This window comes from Euprymna scolopes, chromosome 1, assembly GCF_053919585.1.
Source record: "Euprymna scolopes isolate OS-2025 chromosome 1, ASM5391958v1, whole genome shotgun sequence".
In the NCBI taxonomy this organism is placed as follows: domain Eukaryota; kingdom Metazoa; phylum Mollusca; class Cephalopoda; order Sepiida; family Sepiolidae; genus Euprymna; species Euprymna scolopes.
This window is the reverse complement of record NC_136482.1, coordinates 3,380,266-3,406,628: the sequence shown is the minus strand read 5'-3', so window position 1 is coordinate 3,406,628 and position 26,363 is coordinate 3,380,266. Positions and strand designations below refer to the sequence as shown.

General features: G+C 35.9%; 1 protein-coding gene across 7 annotated transcripts in view; it reads right to left on the bottom strand.

The window, feature by feature from the left end:
* Window positions 1-26,363, bottom strand: part of LOC145252591 (ninjurin-1-like) — a 346,393-nt gene that overhangs the window by 303,163 nt on the left and 16,867 nt on the right. Inside the window, exon 1 of one of the 7 annotated variants that reach the window (XM_080114928.1) lies at window positions 15,691-16,070. The exons of 3 other annotated variants lie outside the window; for them this stretch is intronic. The gene's annotated coding sequence lies outside the window, so the exon portion shown is untranslated. Of the gene's footprint in view, window positions 1-15,690; window positions 16,071-26,363 lie in introns of those variants that run through there. 3 more of the 7 variants (XM_080118752.1, XM_080116709.1, XM_080120981.1) reach the window with 3 other exon arrangements.

The window sequence follows — 26,363 nt, the reverse complement described above, 5'->3', positions numbered from 1 at the left end:
GAGACACTCCTGCACACATACTATGTCGTTTGGATGAACATCCATCAATGACAACCTGGATGGTCCTATTGTCTAAGAAGGATCTGATTATGCTTAGTATACGTCCATTAATATTGTACGATTTAATTTTCATTAGCAACCCTTCGTGCCAGACTTTGTCAAAGGCATTGGATATATCAAGGACTACATCTATGGCTTCGCTCGCCTTATTCAGTGCATGGTATATGTGTTCAGCGATAACTTTTAAAATATCTGCACAGAACGACATTGTCTATATCACTACTGTTTGTCAAAATGATTAATTTTTGTGAGGTGGTGGACTAGTGCTTAATTGATTATTGTCTTAAAGATTTTAGCGAAAAGGAGGAGGAGTGACAGGGAGATAATTAAGATCCTTTGATTAGAATTCACTTAGACTGGTACTACAGAAGCCATCTTCCTGCTATTAGAGAAGCAAGGTTGCACAAGGCCTTTGTTGTAGAGTTTAGAAAGTACGGGAGCTAGCTCAGCTGAGAATTTCTTAATTAGTATAGCAGGGATGAGATCGAGCCACACGCCTTGAAGTTGTCTAAGTTTTTTATGATATCGAGGACATGAGTAGGGGGTGATTTTTACATTATATAGTGCGGCTTCAGTCCGCATAGAGATATTTAGGAGGGAGTTATCTGTTGACTCAAAGGTAAAGTTGGAGGCGAATTGCAGTTGCGTCTTTTCGGTCGTCGTGCATGTGATTTTCTGGTTGTTGCCTAGTGGAAGAATGGCTGACTGTCCTTTACTACTCTATTATAAATTCTCCAGAAATCACGAGTTCCAATCTTCTGCGACATTCATTTCTAACATCTATAACTATTTGCAGGTTTTTAGTTGACTTTTGATGTACAAACCGATTAAATGCATGCAATCTTGTGCAATGGCAGCTGCATAATTTGTACTGAAACGTATGGTGAGTGAGATTTGCTACAGTATTTCCGGGGTGGAGCGTGTGTTTCAATGCCCGCTTTGCACCATTCGGTTGTCTCATTCTCACACTGTTCAGTAAGAATGGAAAAACATAGGCGACTATTTTTTTTTAAACCGAACTAATCCTAAGCACTCTCACCGATAAAACATTAAGTAAAATATTAAGATGAAAAACTAAATAGTATCAAACAAGCGACATTGTCGATGACTTAATAACTTTTCCTATTGTAAAAGAACTGTTGAGTGCACTTAAAATCCCGGAAACTTCATCCCTGTTTTTCGAACAGGACTATTCTTAGTAGAAAACAGTTTTCTTGGCAGAGAATAAGTTATTTTGTTTTATTTTATTTTTTTTAAAGGAAGTTAACCTAAATTTAGCATATCAAAAACATTGACTCGATATATCTTGATGCTAATTTCTGGGACACAAGCGGTCAATCTTCTATGATAAATGAATCATTGTTTGTACGATTTAGAAATAATATATATATATATATATATATATATATATATATATATATATACTAGCAGACCGCCAGGCGTAGCCCAGTCGTAAATTACGCTTAAATATGATATTTAATTTATACAAATGTCATATTTATCATTAGAGCCAATCCTCTACTGATTTCTGTATTGCACCCAATGTAGTAGAAAAAGACAGAAAGAAACTGAGAGATGCGCATGCGAGTATTATGATTTCTTTCTAAACAATTCACTTCTTGTAAGTAAAAGAAAAATACTCGAACTGAGATTTAAACCAAAAATTAAAAGCAATGAGTCGAGTGTGATAACTTTTAGGCCAGATTGCCACGATATTTAAAAAGTGTTATTAAACTTGCTTATTCTTAACATAAAGAGAGCTGTCATGTGAATGATTTGTACATGCGCAGTCGTAATACATGAAAAACAATTTGTACCTTTTAGCAGCCTCTTTTCTCCTGATGAAAACCGATTAAGATTTTTCCACATGTCTGACAACCTTATATACCAAATTTCATGCTTATGGATAAAAAATTCGTTTATCATGTAGGTTGAGATTTCCCCTCACACACACATACATTCTTACTTTAAATACATATGTTGATTGCAGCATCTTCACAAAGGATTGCCACCTCAAGATTCATGTTCTGCATTAAGTATCCTTATGTGAACTCAGATGACTTTGAAGGCCTGCAGCTGATTTACTGGTACGATGACAGAAAGACACACCAAGGAGAATGTTTTAAGGGGTTGATTAGATAACTTAGTTTTCTTCCAGTTGGTTTTTAGCCCGAATGCATCACAAGCTCCTGAAAAGTCGTGCATAATCACCTGCATGTCATACTCAGTGCGAGCGAGACAATCTGAATCATCTGCATAAAGAAGTTCCCTGATCAGATCTTCGAACGCGTTTGATTTTACATTGAATCTTCTAAGGTTAAAACTTTTCCACATGTTCTGAAGTGTAATAGGACACCTACGTCACAACTTGAAAATGCTTACCTCAACAAAACATAAATAGAAAAAAGAGTCGAGGCAGAAATATCCCCTGCTTTACACAATAGTCAATAGATATTTCATCTGAAAGCTGACCACAGAATGCAACTCTAACTTTCATATCTCGATGCAATTCCATAAACATATGTATGAATGTCGGCGGGCAACCAAGATCACGAAGCACCCTCCATAATGCATCACTATAGACTCTGTCGAACGCGTTTGCTAGGTCAACAAAGACCTGATACAAGGACACTCGTTGCTCAATCAATTTTTCTTGTAGTTGGCGAGCAGAAAATATCATATCGACAAAGCCTAACTGACTTTCAGGCACCACCAATGGGCAGATTTCCTTCTGAAATCGATTTAGTAAAACTTGTGCAAGAACTTTACCAACAGACTCAAGAAGAGTAATTCCACACATTGTCACAGACCGATTGTTCTCCTTTATCTTTGTATAGAGGCATCAGAATTCCATTAGTCCAGTCTTGTGGAATAGTTTCACCCCAGTTCTGCACAATGAGGTGTAAAGTAAATCTTATTACCAGCTCCACCGGTATGTGTACTGATGCTTTTCCAGTTTTGATTTGTGTCACAGCTTCATCCACTTCCTCCATTGTTGGAATGTTATCCATTGAGTACTTTATCTCTAATTAGAGCAAACTTTCAATCACAACCTTATCAACAACCGATGGATTATAGAAGAGGCCACGGAAGCGTTCCTGTCAGCGCTCCAATATTTTCGAAGGACCCTTGATGCGTAACATGTTAGCTTTTGACTTTAAGGAAATATCGAGGACGAACAGAAGTTAAATACCGGATGGAGAAGTCCCAAAATTGTTTTGGAGTCTTTTTTGTCAGAGGCAGACTGTATTTCCGATGTAAGACTACCATGTGTTTTTCATCTACCTTAGTTCTCGTTGCAGAATAGTTTTGTGTCTCTTGTAGTCCTTTATAACAGATATATTCCCTGACATTCCTTGATGAAGGACATTTTAATAAAAAACAATGTTTCTCTTGAAGTAGGTTACTGATTTTCTGATAATTTTCATCAAACCAATCTGTATTGTATCTTTTTTAAACCTAACACATTTGAACACGCCGAATATACTTGTTCTTCGTAATTTCTCCAGATTCCATCACAAACGATTCCATAAAATCTCTCATTCAAACGAGTCTGTAACTTCGCATTCTTTAGCTTATCAACATCAATGCGTTTAGAAACCCGAACTCCTGTTATGCGCACCTCCTTGCGTATACGCAGCTTGGATTTTCTCCGAACCAACATATGATTCGACTCACACTCAGCCCTACGCATCAAGTCAAACGTTGGAGATATCTGTAAGATCGCATGTGCGAGTGATAATAAAATCAATTAGCTGACCTTGCTGGGATCTGGGATGCGTCCAAGTAGTTTTGTGCTTATCTTTCTGATGAAGGAAAGTATTGGAAGTGTCAAGGGTTGCTCAGACAATAATTCCAACAATCTTAACCCACCGCTGTTAATTTTGCCAGTCTCGTGATCATATGCCTCTCAGTCCTTCCCAACACGACCATTGAATTGTAAATACATAAATAAATAGAAATATGTAGATGTAACGAAGACGGGAGTGGGTATAAGGAGAAGCAGGTTCATGTAACTGTGTATTGTCTTGGGTGTGTGGGGATTTCAGCAAAGGAGAAATTATTATCTATAAATAGAAATATGTGAAAGTTATAGTATGCGCCTAATAATCAGTTAAGAGCGGTTATAACCCAACAGAGTAAGAATATGTAGAAATGGTGCCGGTGTCTAGTTGTAGCGGTGGAAAAACAGAACGGATAGAGAGAAAAATAGGAACTACTCCTCTAAAGATGGTGTGATTGTGATCTGGGCACTCCGTGGAACTAACATAAGATTTTATTAATACGCCTAAAGATGTATATAATGTCGTTTACATAAGTTACATAAGATAGTGGCTAATAGTGTTGTAGAGAAACGCATGACTTACCTAACAAGCACGTGTGTATAATTCAACGGGTTGATCGTGGAACGAAATAAATACAAGAAGAAAGAACAAAATGGCTGCCTTATCTCTTTATATGCCTGCAATGTTACTACCTGACATGCAGATGAGATCCTCATGGTTGGAAGTAAAATAGGGTTAATTTTTCAAAGAGCATGTTCATTTTGAAGTTGGATTTTGAAGAGGTAAGTTCGATCAGCAGAAGTGCGGTTGCAGTTGAGAGAAGATGCGTTACGTATACAGAAGCTTGGAAGTTGGAAGTTTGGACAACAGTGTCAAACTTAACCAAGATATTGTTGATGTGAAGGGCAGAAGAAATAACATGCACATTATTTAATTATACGTGTAGACATATTAATTTGTTTGTTGCATCGAGTGTTGTAAAACTACGGTATTTTGGTCCAGAGGGGAAAACTGCGACTTTTTTTATTATATATAGGGATTAATGAATAAATGTTTTTATAATTTCTTACAAAAATCACAATCATAACACATATTTCAGAAAATTAATTTGACCTGCCATGGAAATATATATATATATATATATATATATATATATATATATATATATATACATATATAGATAGATATATAGATAGACAAACAGATAGATAAAAATAAAACTTATAAAGTTATATATATATATATATATATATATATATATATATATATGTCCTCATTTTCATTTATTTATTTTTTTAACTTCGTCCCCTTCTTTTATTTTCTTTTTTTTTAATCAAAATGCCATCCGTTGCGCCTGAGGAAGATGGAGAAAGATATTTCGGGTTAAGAGGAACTCTTTACTGTCATTTATAAATTTTGTACTACCAACGAACTCAATATATATTCAATATATAAATATATATATATATATGTGTGTGTGTGTGTATGTATGTATGTATGTATGTATGTATGTGTGTGTGTGTGTGCGTGTGATATCCATTAGGGATGGGAAGATATTAATTTTTCCTAAATCTGGTAAAATTCAAGATTCTTTCTTAAAATTCCCGATTCTGATACAATTAGCAATTCCTATTCCAATAACTAACGCGTCTAAAAAGAAATAGCCACAACACAAAAATGTAAACCCGCACAAGTATAGACCACTTATCGAAAGAGTTCATTAAATATCTTTTTTTCTGTTCCATAGTATTACTTTCTTAATGTGAAAAACGCAGGGTACATGTATATTAACATTGTAAGTTACAATGTTAATATACCAAAGTTATGTTAAAAAATCAAGTATCGATTTTTTACTAGAATTTGTTTTAGTATAATAGGGCGCTGAAACAAAGTACATAAAATACCGTGACGCTTATTATATTTTTTTATCTCAACGAGATAAAAATAATATAGCGATATTATTCATTGGAGCTAAATCAATTTTCTTTCTACGATAAGGTTTTATTAATGCTATAAATTAATAAAATTATATCACACGGAAAGGAAATTGATTTAGATACAAGTTTACGAATACACTTTTCTTATAAGAATCCTTTTGATGAATCTGCTGCCGGGGAAAAATCCACACCAACGTGTTTGAACCACACGATATTTTTTAGCCAAATATTTTTGTATAAACTTCAGGACATTAATTACAAATCTTTACTTAAATAGGTTAAATATTGGCAATTGTAAATTGTCGATCATATTATGGAAAATATTAATTGCTAAATTAAAAAATATTAATTAATAATTATTTAATAGCAATTTTTTATCTTTAAAAGGCAAATATGCCGTCGAAAACTAAGCTAACTAATCATTTTTAAATAAGGAAAACGATAAAATACTCATTTCTGCTTTTAGCGAAGGTTTCCTTTTTTGTGCAATAAATTGCAACAAAAACGATATCGTTGTGTCTAATTTATGAAACTATATATTGTCGTATTTTAGCAAAGCAATCATTCAAAGTGTAGTACCTGTTCTGATACTTTACTTTATCATTTCCGTCCTCGAGCACTGCAAAGGAAATTCTTCTAGGCGGAGGCTTTTTTAAAAAAAATTAGTTCAGATCCAGTTTGTCACTTTTGGAGACGTCAGGTTTCCCCCATAAAACCGATTTTGTATCTCCTTCTAACATTTATGTGGAGATAAATAATCAGTGACACATTAATTAAATAATTCTCTTTATAAAATAGTTCCCTCAAACTGTGATTCTATATTTAGGCAACTATCTGTAAACCCAGAATAAATTTTGCAGAAATACAAAACAACTATTCTTTGGAGGTGCCTCCTGGATAAGAAAAAGTTTAATACCTTAAACAGAAATTACAGTAATTTATTTTATTTTCATTTCATTCGTAAACATGGGAGAGGAATCTATCTTCAAACATCTTTAATTTCGAATTAGAGCCTCGCACTTATACTAAGTAAATATTAATAAGTCCCTAAACCTCCTCCTGTTTTTTTAAATAGAGAGTAGACAACGCATCGTGGGTGCGTTATCGGCCGCTCTCGGTACTCTCGCTTCTCCTTATTGTCCCTCAGTCCTCATTTCGTATGAGTGATTTTTCTGACAAAGGGTGAAGAAAAAGCTGCTCTCGAGGACGACAGTATTTCGTGAACAGTAGCCTGACATGTCGGAAATTTTCTGGTTTTTTTATGTCTATTCTTGTGGTCATGTCTCTGGTAAGGGTGCTGGAGATAAACGTTTCATCTGGGCTGACGTTATCCGCCTGAAAGTCAGGGACGCGAACCTTGGATTAACCACTAATGAGGCTGCCCTATCAGCAGGTGCAAAGTACTTAGGCTGCTGTATTGTCATCTGGTGAATGGATTCTGGACCATGCAGTTTCTAGTGAGGCCTCTCGATGTCATACTAGTCGGTAATTGTTACAGCTTTACCTTATCATGTGATACAAAAAATCCTATCTTTTCTCTCCTACATTCCCTCTCTGTTCTGCTCTAACCAAGTCTGTCGACCTATTCCACAAATCCCAAATCCTGAACATAAAATATCTCCAGAAAATATCACGGATAAACCTAGAACTCTATCCTCCAACGTAGACCCCTACTACCAGGTCTCGTTCTCCAACATCAGGGGTCCACGTTCCAACCTTCCAGAGGTTGAAACACAATTATAGGAGACGAAACCGGACATATTCTTTCTATGCGAAACTGGAATAGGGCTAACCACTTCTCTAGATGAATTCATAATTAAAGGATACTCTTACTTAACATCTAAATCTGACCCCCAAGATCGTCATGGGCATGGAATATGTGCCTACATTAAAGATGGTTTCCCATGTGGTAGGGATATCTCCAGTGAAGTCCCTAATTTACCTTAAATGTGCTTCCGGGCTGCACTTGCTTACAGCACTTAATTTATATTTATATTTGCCCTCTATCTCCCCCACAACAGCGGAGTTACTATCTAAGAACATATCAGAGAGAATTGCCACATCCTGTCTGCTCATCCTTCGGCTAACATCCACATTTGTGGTGACTTCAATGTCCACATTGTGGAATGGTTGACTCCCTCGAACAAGAGAGATGATGAGGGGAGGTTCTCTCATGATTCGTCATTGCCTATGACCTTACACAGATTGTTCACGAACACACCCGTGTGCCTGATACTTCGGTCACCTTGTACAAAAACCCACCAAATAGATTCCAACAAAATTATTCTAGAATTAAGTTTGGGTGAAGTAGTTTCGTACATACATTTTACGTAAAATGATCCCAATTTCCAGTCAATTCTAGTTTTTCTAGTTCATTGAATGTCTATTACCCCCGACCCTAAGTCCGATTGGTATCCATACGTTATGCTTAAAAGTATCTCCCAACCCTTAAAAGCACAACATAGTTATCTTAGATAGAAATATATTTTTGCTTATTTTCCTAAAACGTTAGAATGGCATCGGATTGGAGATAATTTTACGTTAAATGGGAAACGCATTTCTTGCCTCATCAGAATATTTTTAATCAACCTAAGTTGTTTAGAATGTTCACACATAATCGCATTGAAACAAATTTAATTTTGTTTGGGATGAAATGCTGGCTGCGTTATTCCTCCTCCTCCTCCTCCTCCTCCTCCACAACAACAACAACAACAACAACAATAATACAACTACTACTACTAATAATAATAATGCTTCATATAAGTTCTTATATACTAAAATTGTCCACTTTACTAATAGACACACAAACAAAAAACAAATTTGCATCTCCTCATTATATTAAAATATAAATTTAGGTCTGGATCAAGTAAATAAAATATTTTAATTCACAGCAAACATTTAAAAATGTATAGGCACTTTCTGTAACATGGCTGTTAAACGGTGATGCAGCCCTTATACTGCAAACGCGTGAAACACAACGCCTTAGTAAGTAACAGACTCATCTTCTGTTTAACTATAATCTGCAATTCCTTCACTTGTACCTATGACAGAAATCATCTATCAACACTTCTCTGGAGCATATCTGAAAGAAGAACAGGCAAGTTGTAAAAGGATGTGTTGGGCTTCAAAGACCGGTTGTCGATTAATAAACCATTCTTGAGAACTGAAGAGGCAAAGAAACTTAAACATGACTTCGATTGATTACCAAAACGTACATAACTATGTTCCATGCCTAGCTGTTACGGTGCCTTGATTTTTGTAAGATTTCTCCAGTAACCAAGAAGACATGGTTGTACATATGAAAATGTGACAGAACTGTAACAATCGCATCAAGATCAGAAGAGGACTTTTCCAAGAAGATAGCCAATCTCTTTTACTGCCGGGCGATAAATCCATTTAAAAAACTACTCAAGAAAAAACCCAAGTGCCTATAATTTGTGCTATGGCCACCAACAAGACCTAAAAACCTGCTCTCTATCGATAAGATTAAGCTGTATGCCAACTCAGACGGTGACTGGAGTCGACTCTTGCAGGTTAAGAGATATTGAAATGAAGTTTGATTTAAACAAATGTGCGAAGTGCTCCATCATAGAAGAGGAACACAACACAATGCACACAGCTTGATAAAAATACTGACATTTGACAAAATAAGCGAGAAATCTGTGTCTGCTTAGACCGTTTCTGCCTAGAGGAGTACGGAGTATAGGTCTCACATGGAGTGATCATCAGCATGGTGCCACTGTTGCTTGCACCGGGAATATCTGATAAATTCACTAAATCCAAACCTTAAAATGCTATATCAACATCACAGAAATAAGAGCCAACAATCACGGAACTGGATAAACATTTTGTAAAAACCGTTTAACAAATAATGACAGAATTAATTAACCCCAAAAAGTCACTAAAAATATACCAGAAACTTCTATTGCTAAAACTGGAAAGATGCGCCAATGAACAGTGCCTCAAAATTATTTTCTGAGATAATTCATTCAGGACTATATCGATAAAGAAGTTGCTATTGACTTGATAAAAAGAAAAATAGTTATCTGTACTATGTCCAGGAGTTTATTAAAATGGCTGATCAAGATCGTCTTGATGACAAATGCTTTTAAGAAGATGAGTGGTCTCAGCAATGACAACAAGTACAGTTTCTGCTACATAGAAATAGAGTGTGAACTACCCAACATCCAGCTGTAAGGTTCTGCTAAAGGACTGTTACTATATGGTGCGACACAAGGGAGTGTGTAAATATCTCCACTGAATGATCTATAAAATGTTGAATATTGAATAAGCTCTGGGAACATATACCAGAAAGAAGAATTAGAAATTAGTTATATACCATCCGCTAGGATTATGAAATTCATACAGCGGCGCACTTTGAAAACGCAGCTATTAAACTTGGCATGCTGATATGGGACAAGATCTAGCAAGAAGCAATCTTAGAAGAAATTTAACAGATCTGAGACGGGGAAAAAAGGTAATACCAAGCTATTATATGTACAACATGAAAAGAACTTAGAACTGTGGAAGATATCTATCATTTCAGTAATTATAGAAGGAACTGAACTTATTAAAAGAATTTTTAAAACTACATGGAAAATATACCCGGTTAACTAAGTGCAAGCAAGATTCAAACAATTGCATTTAAAAGAGGCGGATTGAATCTTAAAAATATTTCTCGGTTGGAATATAAGAAATAGCGAGTGAATATCTGGCTTGCGGTAAGATGTCCCATCCCTAGCTTGAAGAAACTGATAAGAAAATTGAAAAGAACGTTACTTTTTCTGTTGAAAAATCTTGTCCACGTTTCCTCTCGTGTGAAAAGTCTTTGTGTTCTTGTGAGTGGGAAGAAAATGCAACAAGTAAACAAGCTGATACAAAAATGTGAATCAGGAATCATTTTTATGATTCTTCTTTTTTTATATCATCAGAAATGTTGTTTTAATATCAATTCATTCATGGAAAGTCAAAGTCAAAGTAGTATTGTTGTCAAATTGTGTTTTTTTTTGTTTTGTTTTGTTTTGTTTTTGTTTTGTTTTTTGCAGAAGAACCGTAAACAATTAAATCTAGTTATTCTTAATTCATCGCCTTTCAAAGTGTTCAAATTTTTCTTTCGCATTTTTGGACATTTTGAAATGCTTGTTAAAGTACTGGACAAAACCCATCATATCATACAAGACAACAAAATAACAACCCCCCCAGGTAAACGACTAACAAAAGAAATTATACAAAGAATCCAACTAAAAATAGTGTACATACTTTACTTTTTATATAATTATCAATGATTTTATGATTTTTTTCACAAAAATCTTTTTAATTGTTTAAAAAATTTTCTGACTTCTTTCTTTTTTTTTTAATAAACTGTAATACTCTTATGACAAAGAAGACACAATCAGGAAGCAATAACTTGGAAGATGATTTCAAAGCAGTTTGATGGAAGAAACTATTAGAGTAGAAGATATAGCTATATATATATATATATATATATATATATATATATATAATTGGAATCTCTACATTGTAGGGATAGGATTTTGCTACTTGTCGCGTTAGTCGGGAGTATTTACGTCGAAGGGTGCAAAAGTATTACGAGCTCGTCAGAGTGCATTCCATTAGAATGCTTGTAAAATACGCACACGGCAACAGCACAACGATGGGACAAAGGTTAAAGTATTAGATTAGAGACTATTTTGTGGATCCTGTCTAAGAGTAAGAAGCTATTGGTAGATGCACCAGCCTAGATGTTGCAAAAATACTCTATGTATGGTTGAATAGTGGCCTTGTAGACATAGGAAATACTCTCAGGTGTGAGTAGTTTTCTGGCATGGTAGTAAAATATCAGATTTTTTAGAGCAAACTTGGCAATATTTTCGATGCATTTGTTCCAATTGATGTTACCTGATAATGTTCAGCCGAGGAATTTGAATGAAAAGGTGTCAGGTAGCTTACTATTAATCATGGCAATCATTGGTTGAGAAAGTTTTTTTTTGCAATTTTTAAAGGAAAGAAATTTTGTCGTGGCGAATTCATGTAATGGTTCATTTTTGTACACAGGTAAAATAAATTTACATCATATTTTGATATTATCATCATCAGTATTATTATTATTATTATTATTATTATCATTATTATTATTATTATTATTATTATCATTATTATTATTATTATCATCATCATCTATAGATTTCAGTTTTAAATCAATAAATAGTTATGATTTTATAACCAGTACCAGCAATTGAAATTAAAATTTTAATAATAATTAAACGTCTTCCACCATGTACTATTGAGGCTATCACTATCATTATAAATGTAAAAAGTTGGCCAAACATGTCCGCCAATGGGAACTGATTACAGCTATTTAAATATTTAAATAATTAAGACTTTGACTAAAAATTAGAATTTCAAGTATTAAATTGAATCCCTGAAGCACTATTGATTATCCGTGAAAAATATATTTGTACTATAGCTTGAAAAAAAAACGTTTTTGCTAAATATTTTCGTCAAGGAAACAAGTTTTGAATATTTCTTTCTCTCAAGTTATGACCTATAGGTCTCTAAAAAGTACGGTGTTTTTTCAAGGTAGGATATTTTAGTCACATACTTTGATCGAGGGAGAATGATGTCAGTTATTTTTTACAGGTAGGATTTTTTCGTCAGATAGTTTGAAAAATAAAATTATTTGACCAACTTATTTCGACATTTACTGTTGGTCAGTTTTTTTTTTTAGGTAAGACGGATTTCTCATATTCAGGATATTTTAGTCAACTTTTTTTGAAGTTATTACCTTAAAAGTTTTTTTTTAAGATCGAAGATTTAGGTCTATTATTGTTTCAGGTTAGGATGTGATACTATGGATGTCTACCGGGAAGTGACTGATAAAAACTGGAAAAAATTGTTGAGGGTAAATGAGCCAGGATAATTGTTAGAAATTAGGCAACAAAGAATTTCAGAAATGGAATTTGTAGTCACCTGACAATGGCCGAGAGGGTGAGTCACGCTTTTCTGTCACAAAATTAGACAAAAGATCGAATACAGGATTTCCAGTTTTCAATCAATAAATTTAAGCGTCAAAGTTTGTTTTAGAACAGTTTTCTAGTTTACGACATTTGATGGAGGGTTTTAGGACACTGAACGACGGTTGGTAACTCGCAGGGGGGGAGCGAAAAAAATTGGAAGCGTTAGTCAGATCGGGTTTAGTTTTAACCCATAAGCAGAGATGACTCGAGAGATAGCAATTAGCAGATAACGTTTAATGGTCCTTTATCAGACACTCTCAGAGGCACAACTGATTTATACATAATGTATCTAAGTTGTATTTTTTCTGATGAGTTTACGTTGTTTTATTTGTTTATGATTGTAAGTCGGTGCTAGCATCCACCATGATCATTAAGATGACACCGCAAGACGAAAAAGGAGATGAAGAAGAAGAAAATAAGAAATTAAAACAAATAGAAACCACCGCAAAAGCCGTTAGAATATCCTGTTATAAATGGCGGAGGGATGGTTCTACAAGGACATTTGAATCAACTATTTTTCAAGCTAGATTTGGATTTGCTTCTTTCATTTCGTAGTTTTTGTCAACAAATTACTTCATGAAATTTTAGTCAACTTTTCTTTAAAGTCACATGTTTTAACCTGGACTTGTTTTATGGAAAGAACACTTTGTGCTCTGCTGTCTAATATGCAAGCTGTGTATACCAATAAATCGTTTTTATAAACACGTATATACAGCGACAAAATGGGAAAAGGACATAAAATAATTAGCAAATGTACCAAAATGTTATTTAATTGAAATCATGAACCTCTTACCATATTTAGTACTTAGGCCGTATGTAACAAAAATCATTTTGCCAAAGACGTGCTACCGGCGATAATATGTAATAAAAAACATCAAATAATAATCGAATTAATCAAAAGGTCATCCAAATAAATATTATGAACCTGAAACCAGGCACAGGCATGGAAAGAAAGAATAAACTTGGATCCATTAGCAAAAAAAAAACAGATGAGTTAAATGTTGGATATTAAAATGGTCATTTCTTGCAAAAGGGATACACACGTCTAATCAAGTCGAACTAAAGTATGGCCTACGTAAATATACATCCAAACACTTGCACTAAAACATGACATAATGTCTAAAATGTAAGATGAGGATAGACTATTTGTATTGTGTATATTCTCCGGATTTCTGTTCTTATTTTAAGCGTTATTTTCACAATGTTCTGGTTAATGTAAGCTCCGATCTATTTGAATATATGTGTGTGTGTGAAAAAATATATATATATATGATTAGAGTTATGTTGTATGTACTATACAACGCATCTAATGACGTCTGTGTTGACACTAATAATTAAAATTTATGTTAAATCATTTGCACTCATACTCCACTTCTCAGTTTTGCTTTCGTATTTTTTGACTGTGCTAAGAAATATAACAACTTATTTCGAGACATTGTAACTATAAATGTTTGATTTTCACAAATAAATAATCTACTGTTCATGTGACTAATATATGCTTACGATGCCGAGACGTCAATTTGTCAGCTTTAGAGAGTATCTACTTTTAACAGTGATTACTCGCTGACCAACAAGGACTCATAATTATAACACTTATCACAGTTTCATATATGAGTTAAATATAATTTCTTGTCTACAGCCTATGCATTTCCTTTTAATTTGAAATAAAGTGTAGTATCTGTTATATTTGCGCCCAATTTGTTCCATTTCACTTTTTACTCCATAACAAATAAATAATATAAAATGTACTATTTCTTTTGATAATATAATTCATTTTTGTGTTCCAATCAGAGAAGTGAAAATCCTCCCATATAATTCTAAATTGAAACATTGTGTTTCTCAATTTTTTTTATACGAATTTATAATTTAGATTATTTATATTATTTGGACAAATGTCCTCGTTCGTGTTCGACCGAAACTATTCAGTTGGAGAAAATACACTTAAATAACTTCTGCCGAAACTTTGTTAGAATAATACTTGAGATCAAAAAAACATTAGACCGAATAATTCAAATAATTGACAAAAGAGATTTTTTTGTTCCAATCCAAAAATACCCCCTTTTTTGTTTTCTCTACACTACAACCGCTATGCCGGAGAGAAAAATAAATAAAAACTATAGATTTGCAAAATATAAGTGGACAAAATTAATACCTGTATAAATCAGTTGTATACAAGACAGGTGCACGTATAGAAGAAAAAACGTGATATAAACTGACAATGAGAAAACAAATAATATTCGTATCATTTGAATTCTACAAACGAGTGTTCTCATCTTGAGTGTTATTTTCACAACGTTTTGGCCGATGTTATTTCCGACCATTATAAGGTGTAGCTGCCGAACTCGGGAATCTTCACAGAATTTCGAACGAGATTTTTAAAATTTAATTGACATTGGTAACATGCTCCAACAAATACCGGTGGCAAAATTGGATGAGGTAAAAATCAATTATAAAGTTACACTCTCCTCGAGGTTAAAGGTACAGTCGCAAATACTAGCGACACTCAAAATAGGTTAAAGGTACACTCGCAAATACTAGCGACACTCAAAATAAAATTGCGAATTGCTTAGTACTCCTACTCACTCATGGCTGACAAAACAAGAACATCCTACCCGAGTAAATTAAATGAAAGTTCCGTTCAAATTTCTCTGCACATTTCCGAGTTCGATGAGACATATCTTAAGAAAGTTTAGATGTTATATCGACCGAAATGCTGTGAAAATAAAACTCAAGATGAGAATAGAAAAAGAAATCATCTAATATGAATAATCAATCCTCATCTCAACAATTCAAGAACAAAAGAACAAAAAAGTTATTTTAGTCAAAAAAGTATAAAATTTGACTTGAATGAATAAAAATATGCCATTTTTGAGATTCAAATAATTTACTCACCAGTTCCAAAACTTGTTAGGAAAAGTGATAACTGTGTGAATATAATCAAATGCGTGCGAATATAATCCCAAGCGAGGAAAAGAAAACTTAATTCCTGGTTGATTCACGCTTTACTAATAAGAAAGACCCAAAAATAGCAACGTTCTTATTTGCGAGTAAAACTTATGTTTAACTGTGCGTATTAGGTAATAATCTCGTGGCCGATTCGACGTAGTAATAATATGCCTATTGGCCAGAAAATGAACCAAGTTTATAATTTTAGCCTCGACATAAAATTAGATGAGTTCATGTCTATAATCTTTTTTCCCTTTCTTTTTGCGTCTGGTTAAAACACGAAGTTACATTTAGGATGTGTTGTCCTCCCCTTTCTTTCCTCGTTCCCGCCTTGTGAATAAACTGTGACCTTTATTTTTAGAAGTGACAACTTCCGTTTTAGATGTGCTTAAAAAAACTCTACATGGTGGATAATGCAATACATTGAATGACAAATTACAATAGATTACTTCTTTTTGTATTTGATTTAAACAAGCATTCACATTCTCTTGTACTTATTCGTACCGTGTCAATAAACTATAACCTTTTTTGGGGGGGGGGCTTCCGGTTTTAGATAATATTAAAAAGCCATTGCACAATGTGCAATGCAAGACACACAAAAAACAAAACTGGACAGTTATTCATTCTCATAGCACAATTTAATTTGTCACTACTGTCTGTAACCTTTCGCTGCTTTTTTGCTTTTTCGGCACTAGGGAGTATAATTCCCCTAATTATGTAATTGACTTTCGAGACGACACTTAATATCAGGAATATGCAAATTCCACGAACACTGCTTCGTTCCATAAAACTGCCCGCCTGTGGACTTTTGTTCTGTTGGCATATTTTCTAGTTAATTACAACGTTGTACTTTTCAAGTCCAATGTAAACAAGTTTTCTTGAATCGTCTTCTTAACTAATCTGATTTTACCCAATCTATTACTATGCTGTTGTCTCGATGATCACAATACACTCATTAACACTTAAACTCGTGTGGTCTTCCAGCATTGATAAGTCGTGACTCCTTTGTAAAAAAACATGATTATCAGAATCCGAATAATAATAATACAAAATAATCCGACTCCACAAATTGATAAAAGCTCCATTATAGAGTAAAGATAGGATTATTTAACATTCTCTATCGAGGTAGATAAAAGCAAACATATCCACGCATTAATATGGGGGTAGGGGATATTTTTTACAATATCGTCCTAAACTAGGAATGGAGCAACGGACTTATATTAAGCAAATATTAATAAGTCTCTTTTACCTTTTTTTTTAATAGAGAGTAGATAATGCATGTGGATGTGTTATCGGCAGCTCCAGTAAGTCTAGCTTCTCCTTTTTTGTCCTTCAGTTCTCATTTCCAATGAGTGATTTTTCTGACAAAGGTTGAAGAATAAGCTGTTTTCCAGGTCGGTAGTACTTTATGAACAGTAGCCTAAGATATCGGAAATTTTCTATTTCTATGTCTATCCTTGTGGCCAAGTAACATGTAAGGGTGCTGGAGGTAAACGTTTCATCTGGGCTGACGCTATCCGCCTGATAGTAAGGGACCCGGACCTTGGATTAACCATTAAGGAGGCTGTCCTATCAGCAGGTGCAAAGTACTGAGGCTGCTGTATTGCCATTTGGTGAATGGATTCTGGACCATGCAGTAGCTTATGGTGGGGACTCTCGATGCCATACTAGTGGGTAATTGTTACGGCTTTACCTCATCATGTGCCACAAAAAAAATGTATTGTCTTTTTTCTCTCTTATTTTCCCTCACTGTCCTGCTTGAACCAAGTCTAAAAAAGCCTGTCGACCTGTTCCACCAATCCCAAAAATTCAACATGAAATATCTAAAAAAAAACACGAATAAAACTAGAACCCTATCCTCCAACGTAGACCCCTACTACCGTATCTCTTTCTCCAACATCAGGGGTCTACGTTCCAACTTTCCAGAGGTTGAAACACAATTACAGGAGACATATTCTTTCCAAGCGAAACTGGCATAGGGCCGACCACTTCCCTAGATGAGTTCATACTTAACGGATACTCTAACTTAACATCTAAATCTGACCCCCAAGATCGGCATGGGCATGGAATATGTGCCTATATAAAAGATGGGTTTCCGTGTGGTATGGATATCTCCAGAGAGAACCTTAATTTACCTTGTATGTGCTTTCGGGTTGCACTTGCTTACACCACCGCACTTACCTTTGCACTTTATTGCCCCCACAACAGCGAGGTTACTATCTTTAAGAGTATATGTGAGAAAATTGACCACATCCTGTCTGCTCATCCTTTGGCTAACATTCACATTTGCGATGACTTCAATGTCCATAATGTGGAATGACTCATCAACTCAAATAAGACAGATGATGAGGGAAGGTCCTGTCATGATTTTGCCAATGCCTATGACCTCACTCAGATTGTTCACGAACCCACCCGTGTGCCCGATACTACTGGTCAGTATGCAAGCCTTCTAGACCTTTTTTCTCACCACTTCCCCTGAGCTATGTTCATGTTCCGTTCTATCTCCCCTGGGATCTTCCGACCACTCCGTCGTATCAGTTAAGATAAAAATGAAATGTAATAAGTCTTCAGACGTACCTCTCCAACGTACTGTATATCGATACTCTATGGTTGACTTGGATAGGTTCCGTACATTCATATCTGATTCACCTCTGCATTCCATGGTTAAAAAGGATGTGTCCTCTATAGTATCAGTCCTGACCGAATGGTTAATTGTAGGCATAGACCGATTCATACCATCCAAAAAATTCCAACAAACACCTAACCGCCAGTGATGGTTCTCCCCAGAATGTGCTGCTGTCATCACGCACAGAAATCACCTTTTCCATAGCTACCAACATAATAGATGTACTGAGATAAAGCTGCTTCAGGACTGCCAGCAACCACTGTAAAAGCGTAATCAAAAATGCAAGAGAGCTATATGCTTAGTCCGTTAAATCCAAAGTAGCTGAGCAGCGGCTTGGTTCCCACCAGTTCTGGCAAATAGCAAACAGGATCCTGAACAGAATCGTGCGTTCTATCCCAACCATCATCAATAGACCTGAGGTCATCTCGTCAGCATCAGACAAGGCCAAACTATTTGCCAAGACCTTTGCAGCAAATTCTACCCTATGCGACGAAGGCCATTAACTTCCCATATTTCCACCTATAACAGACAACACGCTATACAAATATCTGTGCGTGAGGTCGCCAAGCTACTCAAGAACGTTGATTCCAGTAAAGCAACTGGCCCAGACGGCATTCCAATTATAGTGTTAAAAAAGCTTCAACCAGAACTTTTCCCCATACTTACTTCAGGAGAAGTGCTTTCCAACATCCTGGAAAACCTCATCAGTATACCCTGTATTTAAGAACTCAGGTGATAAGTCATCTCCCACTCAGTACAGACTAATAATCTCCTGTGTGTCATGAGTAAGTTGCTGAAATCCATAATAAATAGAGAAGTAGTCAACCACCTCAGCAGAAATAACCTTCTTAGTCACATGCAATACGGTTTCCGTTCTGCTAGATCTACAACAGATGTGCTACCGGTTATATCTCATAGGATTAGTGAATATCTCGACAAAGGCTTCCTTTCTAGGGCAATTGCTCTTGACATATCAAAGGCCTTCGATAAGGTATGGCATAAGGGTCTACTTCACAAGCTTTTTAGCTACGGTATAACTTAAAATATTTTCTCAATTATTACACCATTTCTCTCTGATAGGCTCATAAGAGTAGTAGTTGATGGGCAGAAATCAGAGGCCCACAGTATTAATGCTGGAGTCCCTCAGGAGTTCATCCTGGGCCCAACTCTCTTCCTGATCAACATCAATGATCTTCCAAAACACATACTAAAATCATTCGTTGACATCTATGCTGATGACACGGCCATCTACGGCAACACATCAAAGGCCGTAAATGACAAAGTTCTCTCTGATTCTCTCTCCTCTGATCTTGAGCGCGTGGTACAGTGGGCGAAGAGGTGGCTGGTTACTTTTAATGCATCTAAAACCAAACTCCTATTTTTACATCATCAACGCTCTGATTCCCATCTGGCATCAATTGAAATGGATGGCTCTCGGCTTGGGGAGGCTCCATGTTTTGACAAGCTTCTGGGTTTGACCTTTGCCTCTTATCTGAAATGTAACACATACATCAAGTCTGTAGCCGAAGTCGCTGGAAACATGGCGGGATCCTTCTACCGCTCCATTATAGATTTCACTGTTAATGCAATTCTATACGTATATAAAAGCCAAGTACGTCCAAGGATGAAGTACTGTTGTCTCATACGTACAGGAGCTGCTAAATACAGCCTATCCTGGCTGGACAGAGTTCAAAATAGATTTAGTAGTCTAGTGGAGGATGCTCTTCTATCTTCCCTGAAATCTTTCTCCCACAGAAGAGACGTTGCGATCATTTCGTTGTTTTATCGTTATTTCCATGGCAAGTGCTCCTCTGAGTTCCAATCGCTGGTCTCCCTTCGCCAATCTTTCACGAAAAACACCCATCTATCTGAAACCACTGTCAGTAATTTTCTCCACTCTTTATCTGTGTCTAAATCAAAACGGAGATTCCATGAACAAAGCTTCTTTCTTAGAAGTGCGCGCCTGTGGAACTCTCTTCCGTATGCCTGTTTCCCACCTGAATACAACTTGGATGTCTTCAAGTCCAACATAAACAAATTCATTTATGTTCGCCCCCTTAAGTAATACACTTTATCAAATCTCCATTACTAACGATTACTACGATAATATCCCATTGATTACTGTACACGCAATAATCCTTACCCCGAGTGGTTTCCGGGCCTTTATAAGTGGTGACCCCATGTAAAAAAATAATCATGATTATCTAAAAATTTAGTTTCCTTCCCAAGAGAGGAAAGATTACATTCTTTGTTTTAATGGTTGATTTCATTAACGATGCCTTATTTAGTTTCCACATCACGTAGGCATTTTTTTTTATAAAGGAGTCACCACTTATTACGGCCCGGGGGCCACTCGAAATTAGGATTGATGAGTGTACAGTAAGGAATGTGAAAATGTCGTAGTAACTGTTAATAGTGGAAATTTGGTAAATTAGATTACTCAAGGGGATGGCTCATCAAGAACTTGTTTACCTTGGACTTGAAGACAACCGTATGGAAAGCAGAAAAACGAAACAAACAGACATGTAATTCTAAGAAAGAAACTTGGTTCATGGAATCCAGCTTTCGGTTTAGGCACATATAAAGAGTGGGGGAAATTATTGATAGTAGTTTCAGCTACTTGAGTGTTTTTTTGTTTTATTTTTTACAAGGTGATTACCCGGAAGCCACTCAAGGATTAGGGTTATTGCATGTACAATACGTTAGTGTGGGGATTTAATAAAAATGTCTACTTAAGGGGGCGGTTCATCAGGAATTTGTTTACGTTGGACTTGAAGAAATCCAGGTTGTAGTCAGGTGGGAAGCAGGCAGATGGAACAGAGTTCCACAGGCGTGAAGTTCTAACAAAGAAGCTTTGTTCATGGAATTTACGTTTTGATTTAGGCACAGATAAAGAGCGGGGAAAATGTTTGACAGTGGTTTTCTGTGAAAGTCAGACCAGTGGGCCATAGATTGGAACTCAGACGAGCACTTGCCATGAAAATAACAATAAAAGAGAGACAGGCTGACAACGTCTCTTCTGTTAAAAAATAGGTTACAGAGAAGAAAAATGGCAGCCCCACAAGGCTACTAAGTTTATTTTGAACTTTGTCAAGGGAGGATATGGTCTTCTAGCAGCTCCTGTTCAGATGTGGCAACGGTACTCCATCCTAAGACGTACTTGGCTTTTATACAGGTAGATAATTGCATCAGGAGTGAGATATGTACTGAAGCGGTAGAACGATCCCATTATTTTTCCAGCGACCTTGGAAACGAATTTGATGTACGTGTTCCATCTCAGATCAAGAGTAAAGGTCCGACCTAGAAGCTTATCAGAACATGGAGCCTCCCCAAGATGAAAGCCATTCATTTCAATTGATGTCGGATGGGGATCAGAGCGTTGATGATCTAAAAATAGAAGCTTGGTTTTAGATTCATTAAAATTAACCATTACACCACGTGATCAACATCCGAGTAGCGAGAATCAGAGATAACTTGATCGTTTACAGCCTTTGAATTGTTGGCATAGACGGCAGAGTCGTCAGAATAAACGACCTTAGGATATGATTTGGGAGATCATTTAAGTAGATCAGGAAGAGAGTTAACTCTAGCATTAATACTATGAGCTTCGTATTTCTGCCCATCAACCACTACTCTTATGAACCTATCAGAGACAAATGATTTATTAACTGAAAAGACATTTCCAATTCTACCGTAGATGGAGATTTTGTGGAGTAGACCTTTCAAAGGCTTTTGATATGTCAAGGGCAATTGCCCTAGAAAGGAAGTCGCCGTTAATGGATTCGCTTATCCTATGAGATATAACCGTTAGCATATCTGCTGTAAATCTTGCAGGACGGAAACCATATTGCATGTCTCTAAGAAGGTAATTTTTGCTGAGGTGGTTGACTACTTCTCTATTTAACACAAATTTCAGCAACTTACTCATGACGCACAGGACACTGATTGGTCTGTATTGAGAAGGCTATGGCTGGTCACCTGCATTTGTAAATGCGGGACATACTGATGAGGTTTTCCAGGGTGTTGGGAAGCAATTCTCTTTGGAGACAACGCTTAAACAGCTTTGTAAGCATGGCAGCTAGTTCTGGTTGAGGCTTTTTGAGCACTATGATAGGAATGCTATCAGGGCCAGTTGCTTTACTGGAATCAAGGTTTTTGATTAGTTTGGAAACGTCACGCATATATATTTGTATTTTGAAAAGCGTTTTAGATAAAATGTTGTTTTGTTTTCATTTGAAGGAGAAATCAGTCTTCGCAAAATGATTACAATAGATAGAAAAAATTATTATTATTTCATTCTATTAGTAATTTTTTTTCACCGATGAACGGTAGTATCACAACAGCTACTATACGTGATGTCTTCCCGTTGTGACCGCACAAGCGATTTGTTCAGCGAATTTCAACCCTGTTTATTTATCTTTAAATATATGATGTCATGTCTTGTTGACGTCATTCACTTTGTTTACTGAAGAACACACAAGTAACAAATAAGATGGAAAGAGTCTTCCATGTATATACATATATATGTGTGTGTGTGTGTGTGTGTGTGTGTATGTATATGTGTGTGTGTTACGATAGTATAATGAATAAAGAAAAATCAGTAATTCCCCCACTATCTATCAACCAGAAGGTCACTTTCACGACAACCGAGAAGGCTGAACAGCATGCCCGGCGATTTGCCTCCAACTCCTCCTTAGAGCCAATAAACTACTCACTCCCAAATTTCCATATGCGGACTAAAGTCACCCCCTTCCAATATCCGCTATGTCATAAAAAATAGAAACTTCCAAGGCGCGTGGACTTGATCTCATTCCTGCTATACTAAATAAGAAATGCTAAGCTGGGCTAGCCCCTGTACTTTCGAAACTCTACAACATATACTTTGCTGAATCTTGTTTCCCTAATTGCTGGAAAATTGCTTGTGCCAGTGTATAAGAATTCTTGTGAAAGAACTTACTTGCTCAATTATCGCCCTATCAGTCTTCTTCCCCTCTGCGCTAACATGTTTGAGCCATTAAGCAATCAAGCACTAGTCCATCACCTCACAAAACTTTATCTTCCCTCTGACCGACAGTATAGATTTATGGAATACCGTTCTACTGCAGCTATTAAACTGTCATATCTGACCGCATATTCCATGCACTGAATTAGGCGGGGGAAACCAGGGGTGTAGCACTTGATATATCCAAAGCCTCTGACACGATCTGCCATGAAAGGCCTTTTATAAAAAAAAAATATAGCATACAGTTTAATGGAATGTGCTCTGATGAACCAATCGCATGTTTACCCCTCGACGTGCATATCCTCGACAAATCCGTTTAGTAACAAAAATTACATTTATTTATTTTATAGTTCTTACATGTCTAAAAGTCATCTACCCTAAGAGCTTTTTCTCCTTGGTCTGCTAGACTTTATAAATTTATTCCTATTACCCACTTCCATGATTATAGTGACATGCAGCAGTTTAAATGTAATGTTAATAGACATCTCGCTTATTTTTCTTAAATATGGTCGCATATTGTGTTGTAATATGTATTGTTTAAGGTGAACATAACTAAAAAAATACCCGTTCCTGTTTCTTTTTGTTTTTTTACCTCATGAGAAATTGGACCTTTTGGAGACGATGATTATCATAGTTGGGCTTCACTTTCTCTGCCTACTTTATAGATTTGCTTGCTATTGGTTACAACAAGATGTGGCATCAGGTTAGAAGGACGGGAAAACTTATTACTCGAGGTAACACAATGGCCACAACAAAAAATGTCCGTGAAACCACTGGATTTCATCTTCTAGTAGGTGCAGCTAAGGCGATTTGCAATTCGATCCCCTAAAAAAAATGAAGGTAATGATTGGGAGTGTGCACTTGCTAAAACAGTACCACACGTTATGCCGATAAATGAATAAAAGAGAACCTCATGTCGTCTCATCAAATCTAGGTTTGTCGGCTATCTAGATGAGATTTTCAACCCGTATGAATCTCGTGGCGACAGTTAGTCGTTTCATTATTGTGTGCGTGTGTTCTTACCCGTTTTTCTAGTCCTCATTACAAAGAGCCCATTGTGTGGCTTAGTAGAAAAAATAGCCAACTCGCAGACAATTTTGTACAAAAGGTACGAAATAAACAAGATGATTCATATGGAGAAATATTTCAGAGGCTTTAAGGTATGCCGTTATCATGTCAAAACAGGGTTGTATTATCAGATTTTTGTAAAAGAAGTACGAAAATTGCCAAAAGTACAGATACGGCAGAATGGTTGTCTGATATTCGTAAAAAGCCGTGCAAAATCAAACCGTGACGCTGCACAAAGCCGTAAAAAATGGCGCTGCACAAAGCCATAAAAATGGCGTTGCACAAAGCCATAAAAATGGCGCTGCTACTCTATACAAAAATCGATGAAGCATGCGTCAAATATGAATAGGTGAACGAATGAAGAAATTAATGAAAGGCAATAAAAATGGAGGAATAGCTGCAAATTCCTTAATCTGCTCTTTTGTGATGGACAGAAAATGTAAATTAGCGGCGGAGATGTTCATCCTTAGTCAATAGTGTAGCCATATTGGATGTAGGCGAGTGTCGCAAGCAGCAAAGTTTTTTCTGTGCACCCCCTCAAAATGCTTTAAATTATTCCTGCGCATATATCTCCGTACATCCACTCTCCTGAATTAATAAAAACAAATAAAAACATTTTCAGCCAATCAGACGCATTTATTTATGAATTTATCAAATTTGCCTTTTTGATGCGCCTCGAAAGCATGAAAATCAAATTTTTCTTGCAATAAAAAGTTTGAGCTCTCTGACGCTTGCCTGTTCCCCCCCCCCGAATTCAACGTGGATGTCTTCAAGTCCAACTCAAACAAATTCTTGATGAACCGCCCATTAAGTAATGACACTTTATGAAATTCCCAATACTAACTATTACTACGATACTATCCTACTGATTAGTGTACACACAATAACCCTTATCCCCGAGTGGCTCCTGGGTCTTGATAAGTGGTGACCCCATGTAAAAAAAAACTAAAGTTGACAACAGAGTAAGCACTTATTTTACGACAGATTTCCTTGCAATTTTGTCGGAGTTGAGGAATTCAAAATGATACATTTCATAACTTACGCACATGCAGGCATAAGCATACGTACTCTGACATTAATGCATACATATACACTCAATTCATAAACTCTTTAATGCTGTCGTCTGCTCATTGCAAACAAATGTATAAACTTATTAATTTTAATATTCCGAAAATTTCTCACCGAGCTTATTACAATGAAAACAAATGAACATTGACTCTTGTTATTAGCTTTTAATCAAATGTAGTTTTTATAATATGACGTGGATATTTCGATTCTAATTTTTCGGACTCGTACATGATTCCCGACCCTTAAATTATTGATCCAGACTTCCTCGGTATCACCCGTTTGTTCTGCAAAAACTCTAGTAATATGAACAAACATTCTGCCTTTTTCTATGTAGACGTTCTCTTCACATATGTATGAAACAACTCTTTCGTGAACTTATTATTTTAAACTCATCACTTTGCTTGCGTTTATCACTTTTCTCTCGTTCTCTGAATGCAATCATTACCTAAAAACGTTTTAAAAAAAAATAGCTTTCCCCAAAATCCCCCCAACGTCAAAGAAATCCAATTTGTAAATAGATAACGTAAACATCAAATTTCCAGTAGAAGTTATATTTATTAGTTTAAGCTGACGTGTTCAGAAAGTTACTTCACAGATAGTAAAAAATTCTACGTCACATTCTTATTCTCGTTGGCCATGAAATCTAAAATGTTAGAATTAAGAAAACACATATAAAAAGCGTTCTCCCTAAATAATGCTGTCTGGAAGTCAATTGAACCAAATTTTATTCTCAAAGGTTCGATTATAGCATCTGAACATTTGCACTTATTTCGATAACATTGATTGAAGACACCATGTGTTCCAGCTATTAAAACATTAATTTAAAGCACTATAACTGCTGTATATTGATTTATA